Source organism: Rhodnius prolixus, unplaced genomic scaffold (assembly GCF_049639745.1).
Source record: "Rhodnius prolixus isolate KJV_2025 unplaced genomic scaffold, Rpr scaffold_1, whole genome shotgun sequence".
Lineage (NCBI taxonomy): Eukaryota > Metazoa > Arthropoda > Insecta > Hemiptera > Reduviidae > Rhodnius > Rhodnius prolixus.
Genome location: NW_027411581.1, coordinates 65,593,849 through 65,612,190, shown reverse-complemented (window position 1 = coordinate 65,612,190; position 18,342 = coordinate 65,593,849). Strand labels below are relative to the sequence as shown.

The following is an 18,342-nucleotide window of genomic DNA, read 5'->3' as shown; positions in this document are numbered from 1 at the left end:
TTTTATACAATAGTTTTCAAACATCAAGAACAAAACTGTTCAATTTTTTTTGTTCATACCAATTTTATGCATTTTATACAATAGTTTTCAAACATCAAGAACAAAACTGTTCAATTTTTTTTGTTGATACCAATTTTATGCATTTTATACAATAGTTTTCAAACATCAAGAACAAAACTGTTCAATTTTTTTTTTTGTTCATACCAATTTTATGCATTTTATACAATAGTTTTCAAACATCAAGAACAAAACTGTTCATTTTTTTTTGTTCATACCAATTTTATGCATTTTATACAATAGTTTTCAAACATCAAGAACAAAACTGTTCATTTTTTTTTGTTCATACCAATTTTATGCATTTTATACAATAGTTTTCAAACATCAAGAACAAAACTGTTCATTTTTTTTTGTTCATACCAATTTTATGCATTTTATACAATAGTTTTCAAACATCAAGAACAAAACTGTTCATTTTTTTTTGTTCATACCAATTTTAAGCATTTTATACAATAGTTTTCAAACATCAATAAAGAAATTATTATTTAAGGCGCGTCAACCATCAGGAGGTCGTTGGCACCCGGAGCTTTTTTTTCAGTTCACTGTCGGCCTCCGGACAGAAAATCTCAGTGCTACAGCAGCTGGATTCAAAAACCCAAATCACCGCGTTGGAACCCAGTACATATTTATTTATTAAATTGAGACTCTTGAAACGATTTTTCCGTTTAATTTCAAAGAATATACTGTTGTTAGATTAATGACAAGAAAATAGTTCTGCATTTGTGTATTGTAAAAAATAGTAGGATTTTGCTAAACACCTGAAATATTACTTGCTATTTTGCAGAAATACGAATAATTTTCTAGTCCAAGACATATTCTAAAACTTTCGACTTGTATTTCGCGGATCAGGTATGTCAGTCCTTATTGTTTCTGATGCCGACATCTGCCTAGACAATATATTTTTATTTAATATTGGATTCAAGCATGTCTACGTATCAAGATGCTGTATCAGAGCAAACCAATATAAGTGAATCAGTAGGGAAGGGAGGGCAGATGTTGGTGTAGTGGTTACGAAGTGTGGATTTATAAGTTACAGATACATAACATTTTGTTATTTGTAAGTTAATGGTAAAGTAAGTGTTTTCGCGATTGTCCACGATACCGAATTGGGTGGTTGAACCGTTTCATAATAGGTGATTGCTTTACCATAGTCCGCCAGTACTATTTATCGTGAAATCGACTGTCTCTCTCTTCTATTCCTAGTAGAATGAAAATTTAAGATTATATACTTGAAATTAATTCCATTTAAAAAAATTCAAGTTCGCTTAAAATTATTGGTCAATAACTTGCTTGAACGATTACCGGAACTCAAAATTTAGTTGATTTCTGGTAATCGATCAAGTGAATTACTTTTAGTCACGCACAGGTGAACGATCTAGAACTTGTATACGCGTAAAAAAATCGATTACAAAAATCAGACAGGAATGCACAACACGAGTACTTCTCCCAAGTATTCTTACAGAATGCAAACAGGATGTAACAATGCTAATAAAGCAATAATAATACAGGGGTTAGTAGCCCCCCCCCGCAAGAAGGATTTTAAATTAATTTAATGTAAATCTTCCGAGAGTAGCAGAGCACAGCAGATGTGAGACGGGAAGAAACAGGAGGAATCATCCACGACGCCCCCTCAAATCCACCTTTTACACTACTACCTGTGTGCACTATGCTCGTACCAGCCACTTCAAGAAAAGGACCCAATATCATGTAAATTTGTTGGCATACTACTGAGAAACGATCGTTTATTACACAGCGGAAGGGGGTGTGAGAGAGATAGAGTGAGGAGAGGGGAAGGGGGTAAACTCAAAATCTTTCCCCCCCTCTTTGCTTCAATATAACTCTAAAACTAACCGCCTTAACATAGCATAAGGTTAAGGCAGCCAAACCCGGGCTGGGAAGTACGAGTACATGGGGAACTGCAGGTACCCGTATTTTGGGGGGTAATAGCGCTAGCTAACCAATAGTATCCCTCTTCCTCTCTTTTCCTGGCTTATAATAACGGGATGTTAGGGAACTTGTAGGAAATTAAATAGAGATTTAGGGAGGTCGCCTTAAACTATATATTTTAGAGAGAGAGAGAAACGGAGAGGATAACAGGACAATATAGGTCCTTTGGTCGGTAGTACAAGACAGGTTAAGGAGATTTCAGGTTTATTGCCGAGAAGGGAAATATCGTAGAGAAGGGAGGAAAGAATTAATTGCTCTCTTTTGCTCTCATTCTATCCCATTGTGAGTGTGTATGGTCCAGACAGAAAGAAGGATGCTGTGAAATAAGTGGTTTTTCTAATATATATAAATATAATAATTCCTTCTCTGTCTTCCTCTAGACTTACTTAATAACAAAACAACATTTTCCAACCATAATTGATTTAAAATATATATTTTCTCCTCCATTTTGGTTCTCACTGAGGTAATAAAAAGTTTGGCTTCTAATGAGTAGAACGTCACAAGTAAGTGTTTGTAGCAAGTAGAGGCTGCAGCTTTTGTTTTTTTGAAAATTTAATAAAACAGAGTTTTTTTAGCAAGATCTTTAACGAAATGGATGGATGATTTTAAGATCATTACGGATGGTGAGATTAGAAATATAGAATGGAGCGTTACAAGTAGTTTTCGTAGTATTTTTTTATATGTAAAGTCTGGATGCTTAGAGAGTTCAAAGTTCGAATAAAATTTTAATTAATTTTGAAATAAAATAAATTAAAAGATTTTCTTTATTTTTATGTAAAAGCCTGTCTATGAAATGATCTAAGACCAATAATAATAATGATATTAACAACCCTCCCAGATTCTAGGAAGTAATCATGAAATGGTACTTCACGGAAGCAGTTATAGTCCATGGAATAAATCTAGCCGTTAATCCGCAATAAATCAAAAAGTAAAAATTTCTTGACTTCAGTAATTATTTCCGTTTTGGGAAAAACGTTAACATGATTAAGCTTAGCAAAAGTGGAGGATGGAGATGGACATGCTGAATCGATATGTCCAACAAGAGTTACAAGTACAAAATCTAGCGATACATCATTCTTAATAAATCTGGCCAGTAACAAGGTCCCCTACCTAACCTAGCACCTGCTCCTTTTAACCAATCCATCTTAAAGGAGCTTAGATTATCTAGACATCTAACTAAGAACTACTGAACTTGCCTCCCTGTTATAGGAGGAGGCCGAAGGGGGTCTTTCTTTAGATGGATTGTGAAAGGAAAATGGAAGGTGGTTAGGTTAGGGGGCTGGCTACCTTTAGTTTCGAGACTTAATTAATTATAAAGAAAAAGAGGGATCTATCAGGTACTTAGAAAAGGAAATGAAGTGAGGCCACGAAGTGGTGTGTATAAAAGTAAAGTAATCGCCTATTTTTTCAGGTGAGCTTAACGTCCAACTACCAAATTAGGTGTCGTGGACGGAGGCGACCAGCAAACATACTTTACTGTAAATTTCTTTTATTAATCATTAAATAAAATCCAAGGCCTAGACCGGGGAATCGATCCTACTAAACCAACAATACATATCAACATTGTGGGTCTAGTCTCTAACCGCCTAACATACTTTACTGTAAATTTCTCATATTAACCATTAAATAAAATCCAAGGCCTAGAGATTGGGAATCGAACCCACTAAACCAACAATAAATCTTAGCATTGCGGGTCTAGCCTATAACCGCTTAACATACTTTACTGTAAATTTCTTTTATTAACCATTAAATAAAATCCAAGGCCTAGACCGGGGAATCGAACCTACTAAACCAACAATACATCTTAGCATTGCGGGTCAAGTCTCTAACCGCCTAACATACTTTACTGTAAATTTCTCATATTAACCATTAAATAAAATCCAAGGCCTAGAGATTGGGAATCGAACCCACTAAACCAACAATACACCTTAGAATTGCGGGTCTAGCCTATAACCGCCTAACTTACTTTACTGTAAATTTCTCATATTAACCATTAAATAAAATCTAAGGCCTAGAGATTGGGAATCGAACCCACTAAACCAACAATACATATCAACATTGCGGGTCTAGTCTCTAACCGCCTAACATACTTTACTGTAAATTTCTTTTATTAACCATTAAATAAAATCCAAGGCCTAGACCAGGGAATCGAACCCTGTACCACAATGCATATTTAGCTTTGCAAGTCTCGCCTCCTAACCTCTCGGCTACCGTGGCGCCTATAGTGGTGAATATATCGATCAACTTTTTAGGAGAGGGGACAAAAAAAGGTGAAAACGCATCTCTTTAATTTTTATTAAAGCACCTTTGAACAGTTTTAATTTCTCGCCGAATATTTTAAAACATTTATGATTGGTAATTTTCTCCATATTTTGTGGTAGACCTGTTGTATAATTGGCAGAGTTTCCCCTTCGTTTTCATTGTTTGGCAAAGTCCAGAATTGAGGAATGTTATATTTTGTAAGGTGGAAGTAAAATTGTTTGTTGCAGCTTTGGAAGTGTATGGTGATAAGATTGTAGTGGACAAGGTGTAAGTATTGTTAGTCCCCATATTACCATTTGGAATTCGTATTTTTAAATCTAGTATTTACAAAAAGTCTATTTGCTTGCAAAAAGTGTTGGATATTATATTTTCTTTTATGGAAGGAGAGGGGGCACATTTCAACATCACCAGTTAAAATGTGCCGCCCTACCGACCTGCAAGTTTGTGACTTTGTTTTGGTTTAATCGCAGAGAAGGGGGAAAGTGGTCCGAACCTACTACATTAAGAAGCGCAACAAATCGAATATTTTGTTCAAACTTCCTAAACCCATCAAACACTTCGGGTGCAACAACATCCCGAACTGGGTCATTCTTGATTTTGGAACTAGATTTCAGAGTGGTTTAAAAAAGAGAAAGTAATGTAGTAGTGAGAGAGAAATAACTGATAGAAGGTAGATTCAGAGTAAAGTAATATCATTTCTTTCTATTTTATATTGTGTTCAAAGCTACCTCACCAGTGGGGCAGATATTAACATTTGACACAACATTTTTAAATTAAAAAAATATAGACATGTATGTAAAGTACCAATGGTTTTGTTGATATAGATCTGTTAAGAAGACTTGAAAGTTGTAGAAAACAAAATAAAAAGGTCCAATAATACGATTCTGTGCGCACTCTGTAACAGAAAATGTAAATTCTGTTCAAATTTGCTCCCCTTTAATGTGAAATTGGAACAAAATTAATTCTTCTAAACGCCCTACCTAACAAAATAATAATTCCTCTCCCCATTAAGACTCATGCAATCAATTTCAAGAAGTAAACCTATAAGCCATTGAGTGGGGGGGGGAGGATTTCCAGGCTGTATAAGCTGGAAACTGGTCCTAATGAGGACCATCTTGTATTTAATCAATAACAACTGTAAGGACTAGAACAAGACAAGACTTCCAGAAGTACAAAAGGATTGGGGATTCTCCTAGATAATTCTGGAGTGTTGGAAGAGACGGGGGGGGTGAGGTGGTAAGAAAGGTTGAAGGGTTGTACTTCATCGGTACTCGACGGAAATGTTTACTGCTCAGTCCAGAAACTCAGAATCTCACCCTTCTTCTCTTGAAGTAGGGTTTTCACTAATACTGAAGACTGATGATACCCGTATTTGGGAAATAATGAAAGCACACACCGACCTTCTCCTTAAACTCAATTAATATAGCACACACTTATCTGTGCACAGAACTTCATACTCTCCTGTACCCTCTAACTCCATCATTTTATCCAGAAGTTTTCGTCGGTTCAATTGAACACATGGAAGGGCTGTCCTATTATACGATCTTGCTCTGTACTTGATTGAACTAAAGGAAGGAAATCACTAAGATTAACTAAGACTAGGAGGAAAATCACTGGCAAAAATAATCAGCTGAGACGTATCCATCGAAATATTTCAATCCAATGTAACTTCTGTTCTCTTTACCAAGAAAAACATAAATCTTACAAGTTTTTTTTTTTTTAAAAACCCAGTAAGAAAATTCTTGTTACTTCTCGGGGGAGGAAAAAACCAAGGCCTGGTGAGCTTTACCCAAGAGTCGCTCTCCAGCATTAAGTCTGATTAAAAGGACAGGTCTGGTGAGGCAAGCTTCTAGAGTGCGGGGAGCCACAATAGATGCAAAGGGGTCGCGCAGTGGCGTAGGCCTTCAAGGCCGCCCTAGTCTAATCTAATCTAAGAAAATTCTAACTGGTCATCATCCATTTTGAAGAACCTGCAAAATACAGCAGTGTACCACCATCATTTCCTACCTTCAACTACATGCTAGCTAGATTTTACCTAAGCGATTGAACTAGTAGTTAAACACCAGTTAAAATTTTATTATGATTCAGTTACAATCAGCGTTTCCCCTTTTTTTTTGGCTCGTTTAGACCACTTGTTGATAGTACATCATGCTAAATTGTAACACTTCGCAAAAAATGATTGTATTTCGTGGAATTTGTTATTCCCGAGTGTGTTATTTCATTATCATTATTTGTATAGAGATCCCCAATGTATCTGTTATAAAGGAGTTCCAAGTTCATGTTCACTTTATTAAACTTTGTAAAGTGTAAGATCTTAGTTTTAATTTAAACAATAAATACCTGTAAGTACCAATTAAATTTAATGTTGCTTGGATAGGAGCTTACTTCATTACAATCAAGTCTCTTTAAGCAGATTTTTTACATAGTTATCATTTAAGTTCTGTCACATGATAATTCTATTAAATTTTCTTTATCTTTTATCCGATAATGATGTAGTTTTTCCTAAATTTTCTTTATAGAAGAAGGGGTTTGAAATCCAATTATCATTTTTGTTTTCGGGTTTTGGGAAAATACTTCATGAAAGACAACTTTAATCCTGCTAAATGTGCTATTATATTTTCTCGTATATCTTGAGACAGACTACTAACCTTATTACTGTACATATTAACAACTTTACTGTATAATATTATTAATTAAAATAATTTTGTATGAATTATAGAAAACAACGTTTCTATGATATTTTTATGATTTAATTTTTTATGTCCGCCATTACTGATTATTTTTCGCGTACCACAGGTTGGGAAACGCTGTGTTAGATGAGAATCTATGAACATCTATGGTTGAGATGCCCAGGATAGACGAGCGTTCAGGGTCCGCTAAGATGCTTTACGATACTAGGTTCGCTATGTGTGGTCTAGGCCTTGAATTTCATTTAATGATCAACTATTAGAAGTTATAAGTAAAGTACGGCTTGATGGTCACCTCTGTCCACGACCACGTAAGTTGATAGTTGAACTTGAAAGCCCAACTGAGAGAGTAGGCATTATTTTTAATAATTCAAAGGAGAAGAAAAATTGTGGCCAATTTCAGTCATAATTTCGGTCATCTTTAGGGTTGAAGAACATATTTTCCAGAAACTGATAACAAATTTTGTTAACCATTTTCATATCACCAAATTAGTGGTTATTTTCAGTTGTATCATCTGAAATGAATTACAAAATACGGAAAGAAAAACCATTTAAAAAAATAGACTACCACTTTAAATGGGTAGTGCAGTAGTAGTAGTAGTCATTGGTATGGGCGTGGCCAGTTTAATGTGGGTGTGGCCAGTTTAAAGTAGGCATGACTTGTTACATGTGGGCGTGGCCAGCTAACAGTAGCGAGGCACCATATTGGCTCTAGAAATCGCCTACATCTCTCACCTTCAATGCTTGATCCTAATTCGTCAATTTTTTAATTTCAATTATTTCTTATTAAAATACATCCAAAAATTTTTTTATCAATTTCTCCCCCATAGGTATTTGATGAATTTTCAGAATATGCAATAAAAAAAAAATCATCAAAATAGACCACAAATCGAGATTTTTACTTAAGTAACGTTTTCAGTTTTCAGCTACTAATGTAAGCGAAACGATAGAGTTGGAGGAATATTGATTATTTTATAGTAAAAATGAAAATCAAAATCTGTGCTCACGTTCGCATATAAATCCGCCATTATCCTAAGTTTCTTTGTAAAATGGTTGCCATTAAACCCAATAGAATTGGGTAGTGTAGCACTGGAATGTTTTCGGGCACCTTCAGAGAGCTGTTTCTCAATCTTGTATGAACACTCACAAGACCATTCTAGAGTTACTAACTCAACTTAAATTGTTTTAAAATCCCAATATTTAAGCCAAACTCCGGAGGACGCCGGAGATCTCATATGCTGATGCTCCTTAAACTTAATAATAATAAAATTAATATACATATATAAAATTAATATAATAATATACATTCATGGTTGTGGTGGATTTTCTAATTTTATCTCCAACACGTATTTTATCTACGTAAAACTGGTTGTACTAAAATCTGACAACAGTTAAGGATTTAATAATAGATCGTTTTGCTTTAAACAAAGAGAAATAGCGTATAAAAGAGAACTGTGAAACTACTCACAGAAGAGTAGGTTATGATTAATTAACTTATGAATCAGTTGGCAAAGAGAAGGGCTACACAAGAAGAGAGAGAGAGAGAGAGAGAGAGAGGGACGACTGTCGCCAACAGATGTTGGTTGGATGCTGTGCTAGGGAGGGGTCATCATCTCTCCAGCTCTGTGTAGATCAGTACATCTCCTGGAATTACACCACTTCATCTTTTACCTAACTACAACAAGTTATTGTCGCCAACATTCTACACAACAGACGACTGTCATTTCGAGCGGATAGGTCTTCCTGTAAAACGGGAGATCTTCCCTATAATCTACCAACTAAATGCGGTGGGTGGGGAAAAAAAGTAATAATATACCTGGAGAAAATATATATAACACCTCTTTTCTTTTTTTTTACCGCATTTTTAGGAAAAACTGGAAATTTGTGTGAAAAATAGAATTCATTCAACAAAGTAAGATCCTTCCGGGCCAACGAAGTGTGACAGTAAGCAAGCTGCTGTAAAGTAGCTCCTCTAGGAAAACCCAAGGATTTTGCTAGAAGGCTAGCAGAAGATGGATTAAAAACTTGAAATCTCCTAGTGGGAAACTAGTACGCTAACAACTGAGATATTACAATATAATATATCGTATATCCATGTAAGACGGATTTCAAAAACAGATTTTATTATTCTGTAAAGAATAATAAAATTACTAGTTATATTTCACCGTCGTTAAACACTATGAAAACTGTAACGTAAACACTCTAAAATGACGGATAAACCTTCCTAGACTATAACCTAACCTTCAGGCTGTGTGGCGTTGTCGGCAGCCCCCTCTGATGGCACTTTTACATATATATAAATCAGGTAAGAAATTAGCTCAGTCGTTAGCGTACTGGATTTCCACGCGAGGATTCTGGACTTGATTCCAGCAGCTGGCCTACAGATTTGCTCTTAATAACAGCTTCTTGGAGTTCGGTTCAAACCAAAGGTTCAGAGCAAATGAGCAAACAAATATTTCCGGTGAAAACTTCCAATAGAAACTCTACAAGAATACATCACTTCCTCTTACTACGTATATAGCCCAATAAGAGAAAGATTATTCAATAAAACAAAGTCTTCTCTAATGGATGAACAGAAATATTCTCTTTAATTAATTTATAATTAAAAAATAAAAAAAAAAATAGTAAAGTTCCTTTGCATTATGCAAAATACGCCCCTTTTTAATTTTTTAATTAAAACACTTCACAAAAAAAGAGAGAGAGAGAAAAAAGTTGACGGCAAAATCAAAAGAAAAAACCCAATTTTATATTAAAAAGAGAAGACCAGGGGCTAGCCAGTGCTTTTAATTTCAGGCTTCAACATGAATGAACATGCACAAACATGCCAAAAAAAAAATGGAAACAAAGAAACACCAATAATAGGCCTTACCCAAAAACTGGGGGAAGACCTTGGATCCCAAGATATATAGATATACTCGTATAATAGCTACATTATCAAGAAGAGTTAGTGACGTAGATGCTGCTGACCGAATCAATAACTCTGTGATCGGCTGTAACTCATATGGGACTACTAAATCGTAGTAGAAAGGGGTTTTCAAGTGAGGGGGTGTGTGGGGGAGAAGTATTATTAGAATGGACATTGGGATAGCATTGTAAATTCCCGGTTGGGCAATTAATATCATCAATTTATGTTCCCTATGATTAAAGAAATAACAAATTATCTCTCAGGTATTTTTTTAATGTTTATTTACTATAACTATTTTTAGTAATGCTATATTTTCACCGGAGACATCCGTTTTGAGGCCTACTGAATCAATTCCAATTTTTTTTTTTGTCTACTAATACACGTCAAACCAAATCTCTATTACGGTGCGATCGACGTGTTTACTCGTGAAAAAATATAAAATTGCCATTAAAACTCGAAATTTTAATAAAATACAGTAAGAATATTATTTGGTGGGATGTTTCCCTTATCTTACCAACAGAACTAGTATTTTATACGGAGGAGGATGTGGGAGTCAGCCAAATGATAAGTGGTTGGTATCTGTTTAGTTTCCATATTAGAGATTGGGGAATTACCTCACACAAATAGAAGCTTCTCAACCCTTGTGCAATGCCCGTTTTTACCTTTTAGATAGAGAGCTCAGACTTCAGTACGAGCATGATTTCATTTTGCACAGAATTCAAAAGCTCTTTTCTTCCTTGTGCAAAGCTCTCTTGCGGCGTCCCTAGTTAACTAGAGCAATGCATACGTGAAAGAAGCGGTGCAAGATTTTGGAATGAGCACAGAATGCTCGTGTCTTTAATCTCAAGCCCCTCAGAGATTGCAGAAAAAGTTGCTTGCAGTGACTATTATGACGATGTAAACGATTTGGTTGTTTTGCCCAGCGTTCGACGTCTTATACACGTCATTGTCTGATTTTAATTGCGCACACTGTGGGGGGGGGGTCCTTTATAACTAAATTCCACGCTTAACTGGATATGTTTTTTAGGGATTCAATGGGCACTGGTTACAAGATTCGCCAAAAGTGATGCAGCAAAACCAATCATTTATTATCAAGGTCTGATTACACAAGTATGTTAATATTTTCAGGTTGGAGGAACAATATTTTTGAACCATATTTTAGAAGCAATAAAAGAACGATTCATTAAGGCCAACACTCTATTTGGAATTAACTAAATTATTGATTTAAAAATTTGTTAAATGATAACACACAAATATATTTCATGAATATGAAAACATTTTGTTTTTTTAAATAAGAAAAACTGTAACCAAATAAGATTTTTTTGATAAGAGACACTATTTCGATGCAACATGTAGTAAAATACTATTAGGTGTTACCCGCCCGATATACGGTGTTGAGGGAGTTTTGAAGCCTGCAGAAATAAAAAGGAGAAGCTAGAGAGGGTGGAGATGATAACAAGTATTCCCAAAGGAGGAAGGGTTCCTGTACAGTGAGATGATGTCATCTACAATCCAAAGAAGATATCAACAGCGGTTGCTTGCCAAAAAAAAAAAAAATGTTAAAATTACTTGCGGGAAAAAATAGCTGCGAATAAAATATGATTCAGAAAAAGTAGGATCTTTGTTGTTTTGGGTTAAATTTTTTGTAATGTATTTCAATTCAAATAGGGCCAATCAACAGACCAAAACGGTCAATCGAACACTATTACCGAGAAGTTCTTGAAAAACTTCGAAAAAGGGTCCATTCGTGTGAGGACCAAACATCAAGAACAAGTGGGTGTTGCATCACGATAATGCTCCTTGTCACACAGCAATTTCAATAAACCAGAGTTTTTGGCCAGTAAAAACATTCCTGTGTGGCTCCTCCAGCCTCCTTATTCGCCTGACTTGGAGTCCTTGGGACTTTTTTTTTCTCTTCCCGAAGTTGAAAAAAAATCACCATTTTGGGACAGTCGAAAACATTCAAAACGGCTGTAACCGAGACCAGCTGAAGGCTATTCCAGTATCCAGGAGTTCTCGAGCACTGCTATGAGGAGTGGAAGAAACGTCTCCAGCGCTGTGTGGTTCAGAAGGAAGTTATTTTGAAGGTGACAATATAGAATTGTAATTCTTTTTGAATAAAATTTTTTTAAAAAATCAGTCTCATTACTTAATTTACACACCTCGTAAGACCTACGTACAACGCCCACAAATTCTGTATTACCCTGAAGAAGACAATAAATTAGGCCGAAAAAAACGTCGGTATAAAGAGAAGAATTTGTCTACAAAATTTTATTGACCATTCCACAAAATTCCTCAAGGATCATCCCTATTAACAACGATGGAAAACCAAACCATCTTCATATAAAGGAATTTTGTTAAGTGTGAAGTTGTGACGCCTATCCTGTAAAAAATGATGTGTGAAGTTTAATGAGGAACACAGGCTACCAACCTCTTTTTTATGGAAAAAAAAATCCCTAGAGAAAATAGTGAGAAGGAAAAAAAAAGGACCTAGAGGGTTTCACTAAGGAGGAGTAAAATAAAAAGATGGTTGATAATGAAGATAGGAGAGTACTAGGGAGAGATACTAGATCAGGTTAAAGAGGCAGTAACCATGCAGAAGTAACAACGACAGTAGAGATGCTCTTATTGAAAATCGTTCGTCAAGAATCTCCAGGCTGTGTGCACAACAGGAGCCCTACTCTTCATCTCTCTCACGCAGCATCACTAGAGGGGTTGCATGTTCTGGCTAGGGGTCCGTTAATGGGCGTTCAGTGTAGGAAGAAGGGCTCTGGCATTTTCCCTATGGGGGTGGCAATCGTCAGTACTTGGTTTAAGGCCACCCTCGTCACATGTTCTTCCTGTTTTATTTTTTCTTTTTCCAGTTTCCAGTTCCCGAACAGAGAATGGGGAAGAAGCATTGGTTTAAATAAAAGTTTTCCAACATTTTGCCATTTTCTGATGGGAGGTAATAAAGTTTTTTTTTTTTTTTTCTCCTGGCAAAACTTCATTTTAATCTGGATAAAAACAAAAGAAAAGTAGGTTATGTCCCTGGAGAAAATATGGAAAGCATTTAGGCAGGAATAATGCGCAAAAAGCAGTTACTTTAGGAGTTGGCAATAATTTATACTTGAATATTAGAGAAATTTAAATAATGGAGGTTATTAAACTATATGGTACCCAATAAAGGTCTAAAGAATGATTAGTTTTTATCAATTTTTACCCAAAATTTACAAATCTTCCACCAGAGCTATTTCATAGACCTCCTCCCCACTTGTACTTTCTCAAAACTCCCTACTGATAATCGAATATTGGTAAAAGTTTTCAACTAGCAATAATCGCACCTCAGGAATAATCGATTGATTGGTTACGATATTCAGAAGCTGCGTAGTTTTCTATTAGACGAATAACTCTTTATTATTTTGTTTAGAGAATCACTAAATTATTTGTAATGGCCAGATTTGTAATATAAATAAAGTAATATCGCCTATTTTTTTCAGACGGAGCTTAACGTCACAACTACCAAATTAGGTGTCGTTGACGGAGGCGAATAGCAAACATAAATTTCTCATATTAAACATTAAATAAAATCCAAGGCCTAGAGACAGAGAATCGAACCCACTAAACCAACAATACATCTTAGCATTGCGGGTCTAGCCTATAACCGCCTAACCTACTTTACTATAAATTTCTCATATTAACCATTAAATAAAATCCAAGGCCTAGAGACAGAGAATCGAACCCACTAAACCAGCAATACATCTTAGCATTGCGGGTCTAGCCTATAACTGCCTAACATACTTTACTATAAATTTCTCATATTAAACATTAAATAAAATCCAAGGCCTAGAGACAGAGAATCGAACCCACTAAACCAACAATACATCTTAGCATTGCGGGTCTAGCCTATAACCGCTTTATGAATAACTGTGATGATTATTATAAAAACTGTTATAAAGATTATTTAAAGTCAATAATATGTAGTTTTTTGATCATTTTTTTTTTTTTTTTTTGATAATTAAGAAAAATTTGATGCATATCATATAGCTGCAATAATTATACAATTATGTACGTTTTTAAATCTATTAATTATAAACAATTTTTAAATAGATGTTTGGAAAAAAAAAACCTATATTTTTTCATTATGAAACTTGACTACCACTCCTTCTAACGACCACCTTCAAATGGCGGCCACTTTGCCCGTTATTGAGAGGTTCGACTGTAGATAGTTTTATTTTTAATTAAGTGAAAATTACTTTTATGGGGGTCTGTTGGAGATTTCTGAAAAATTATAAAGGGGGGGTCCATGTTCAAAAAAAATGTTTGGTGAGCCCTGCTATAGAATCTAAAGTTTTTTTTTTTTTTTAAATCTAAAGATTCTCTAATGTAAGGAGCCAAAGCTTTGTGTAAAAACCAAAAAAATTCTAAAAGTTCATTGAATTTTTTTATTTTTCTTAAATGAATGAAAAAAACTAGAAATGTTACAAATTGCTGCTGGCTACAATTATAATGAACCAAAAAAAAAAAATAACCTAGGAGGAGAATCTAAAGGAGGACATGTTCATTCGGTGAACTAGACTTAGTACACCTTCCAAGGGTATTGCTGTTAAATAAAATATTACTCCCTAGGGTCGCATAGCACGCCTGGGCTGAGGTACATTATGTACATATAAAAACCAGACTTACCAAACTAGGCCAAAGAAAACAACCTTATTCAATTAATTTAAAGCAAAATTAATGCAATACTAAAGAGGTTATAATAATTTCTTTTCTCAAATGCGTGAATCATTTATTAAGATGGTAAAGAATGATTCTGTGGAATTTTTTTTTTTTAGTAGCATGAAGAACTCATTTGATGGTCGATATTAAGAGAAAAGATCAGCTCACTGGTTTTTAGGGCAGTAGAGACTCCAGTGTATGAGTTCGAATCCAGCAGCCTGTCTTTTACATTTTTAAAAATAATTGTCAAGGTAAAAAGGAAATATACGAGGTGTGGCTATTAAATAACGACATATTTAGTTATTATCACCTTCAATATACACCCCTCCCCTATCCCTACAACGCTCCATGCGAATTTACCATTGTTCAGAAACAGTGCTGGAAGTCTTTTTCTATGAGCTCCTGCATGACGCGTGCCGCTTTCTCTTTCACAGCTTCAACGGACTGAAAAATCGTGTTCCTTTTAATGCAGATTTGACCTTGGGGAACAGATAAAAGTCATATGGGGTCAGGTCAGGCGAATAAGGCGGATGGCCTCATAAACTGGGATGTTGTACTTGGCTAGAAACGACGTCTCGTGACAGACAATGCAGTGTGAGCTGGCGCGTTGTTCTTGATGATGAAGAACCCATGACTTGTTCTTCCACAAATCAGTTTTTTTTTCCCTTACTCTTTCAACGGAGTTGAGCAAGCACCTCACGCGGTAGTGATGTTGCTTAATTGTAATCGATATTTTCATCCATTTTTGGACGCGGGAAGGGCGACCCGGGCGGTCCATCTTCTCCGGCCATCTTGGAAACGCTTGAACCACTCAAAAACTCGGGCACGTGATACAACACTCATCGCCATAAACTTCTTTTAATAAAAGATCAAGTTTCAGTAGCGGTTTTACCCAGTTTCATGTGAAATTTCACGACAATTTGTTGCTCTACTATATTTGTAGTATCATGTTATCACGGCAAAACGAAACTAACACCTCTTGCACAAACGACGACGGTTCCGGTCAGACACAGATTTCTTCACAAACACGTGAGACGCTGGCAATCGTAAGAGAAACGCTGCACAGAGTTGTCGGTCGTTAGGATTTGGCGCATGCATAGTTCTTCTGTAGCAGCATCAGTCTCGTTATTTAATAGCCACACTTCGTATGCCAATTCATCGTACAAGTGTTACTTCTTACACCACCATTTACAGGGAACATATGGGCGAAAAAAGTTCCTTTTTCTAGGAGCCTCTTAAAGCCTAGTTTTGCCCCCACAGGATTATTTTGCTCAGGCCACAATCGACCACTCTTGTCGATTTATTATAACTGGGGATCTGACGTCTGTAGCAGCAGGCAAGCTGATGAGAGAATAACACGCAAATAGTCGATATTATCTAGCCTTGACAATGTTTTTAAACATCACTAAAAGTTAATTAATTACATTTAAAATATGTAGAGAGAAAAACTAATAGTTTCAAAGCGAAGTGATAATCCTTATCAGTCTCTCGTCATTAGAAGATATTCCAAGTAAAGAAAGGCGTAATTAATAATTTAACAGGAACCCTGAATGAGAAATTTTTTTTACGTGTTATTTCCGCTTACTCAACTTTTAGGTTACAAAATAGTTTTGTGAACACTCACATGACTTCCTTTTTAAACAATAATAAAAAAAAAAAAAAACTTCAAAATGCCCAAAATAAAGTCGACTACAAAAAATTATTCCTTACGCTAAGTTGAAATAAATAAAAAATCTTGCAAGATCGTGACATTTGAAAGCGAGAGAAAAGTATGCACATTTTCTATTAACTGGAATTAATTTGTAGTCATTGAGAAGAAATACAACGCCAAAAACCAACAATTTCATTCTTTAAAGTTTGGCAAGGTTTCTCTCATTAAATAAGTGTTCAAGAATTCAACGTTCTATGTCTCAGGCGCCACGGTAGCCAAGCGTTTATAGGCTAGACCCGCAATGCTAAGATGTATTGTTGGTTTAGTGGGTTCGATTCCCCCGGTCTTAAGCCTTAGATTTTATTTAATGGTTAATATGAGAACTTTATATTAATGTATGTTAGGCTAGACCCGCAAAGCTAAGATGTATTGTTGGTTTAGAGGGTTCGATACCCCTGGTCTCTAGGTCTTGGATTTTATTTAATGGTTAATATGAGAAATTTATAGTAAAGTATGTTTGCTGGTCGCCTCCGTCTACGATACCTAACTGGTAGTTGGACGTAAAGCCTGCCTGAAAGAAATAGACAATTACTTTACTTTACTTTCCTTCTGTGTATTAAGAGACACTCCGTTACATTTTTACTGGCTTTTATTTAATTTATAAATAAATAAATAAATAAAGAAACTGATCAAATAAAAAAAGAAAACCAAGCGGCTGGAACATCTAACACAAAGTGATAGGCACTTTCACATAAAAATGGGTTCAGATGACACTTTTAGCACTTTAAAAGTCCTGAAGGCTACTCTTTTCCCTTCTTCTTCTTCTCCTCCTCCTCCAGCCCCAGGCTACTACAACAACAACAAAAATCGGCCCTCTTAAAAGACAGGCACAAAAGGAGTGCTGCTGTTATTGGGTTTAATGGTGCCATACTGTCAATTGCCAAAACCTTAAAAGAGACAAAATGCTCCTTTCCTTTTTATTCTTCTTTCCTTTAATTTTATTTACTTTATCTGCTTCTCACTTTCTCTCTTTTATTTATTTTTTTGCATTAATCTTAATAAATTATTCTTGTGTGTGTGTGTTTTGCACAGAGTTTATTTATTACTTTTTTTTCTTTTCTTTTTGCACAATTATTACCGAGAATTTTGAAGAAAGAAAATGAAATAAGAAGGAAAAGGAAACAGCTACGAATAAGACAGAAGCAGTGAGCTGAGGCTCCCGGAGGTAGCGAAAATCAAAGGGCCAACAAAAGCTGGATTCGAACCTCGTTGGGGATCCAGTATTTGCTAACCACTCAGCCTAATCCCTTTCCTTCTAAGTTATTATTATCATTTTGTAAGTTCAATTAATTTCTAAACTTATCTAGATATAAAAGAAAATGAAATTGTTGATAAACTTGCAAAGGAAGCCACCAATAGTGGGGGAAATGGCTAATTATAAATTCCCACACACCGATATCAAGTGTACAATTGCAAAAGCAGAATACAAAAATGGCAGACAGATTACAGTAATGGTAATAAAAGGAGATTCTATAAAACTATGATAACCACATGGTTTAAGGGAACTGTCACTAATAAATGGGTTGTTACGACCCATAAGCAGGCTGAGAGGAGCAAACCACGCGCGGTGTGCGGATCTTATCTTCACACGATCAACAAAAAGGTCCTCTTCTCTCCTCTTTACGTAGAGTGCAATGAGGAGGAGGATGATTTCAAACATATAATAATGGATATGTCCACGTTATGTAGTAGAAAGGAAACACAAATGTTTGACGACATATACAGGTATTTCAGATGCACCATTTCGCTACGAAGACATAATATTCCCCACCAACATCTATGCGCTTAAATCTGTAGCAGAGCTAGCTAAGAAATATGAATGTATTTAAAAGTTATAGCCGAATTAGAATGAATGGAATAAAATGATGAGAGAAGGATTACGCGATTTTAATTTAGGTTAAGCTATAAGGATGGCAGGAATATAGGAGTACAAATTCTTCCATTCATAATAATATACATAGAATATTAGGTACATGAGATACTGAAAGATGATACTTATAACAAATCAAATACTCACTAGCAAAGCCTAAATATCCACACAAAAAATCTTATCCTTATAACAAAATTTTATAAAG

General features: G+C 35.4%; 1 protein-coding gene and 1 long non-coding RNA gene across 7 annotated transcripts in view; both read right to left on the bottom strand.

Moving 5' to 3' along the window:
- The window catches only part of Eip63E (cyclin dependent kinase Eip63E), a 237,518-nt gene that overhangs the window by 83,679 nt on the left and 135,497 nt on the right, over positions 1-18,342 (bottom strand). The gene's annotated exons all lie outside the window — the stretch shown is intronic.
- Positions 1-18,342, bottom strand: part of LOC141446157 (uncharacterized) — a 75,786-nt gene that overhangs the window by 39,286 nt on the left and 18,158 nt on the right. The window contains exon 4 of one of the 2 annotated variants that reach the window (XR_012453555.1): positions 7,961-17,056. The exons of the other annotated variant lie outside the window; for it this stretch is intronic. This is a non-coding gene — a long non-coding RNA (uncharacterized lncRNA). The remainder of the gene's footprint in view (positions 1-7,960; positions 17,057-18,342) is intronic. 2 annotated transcript variants of the gene reach the window in all.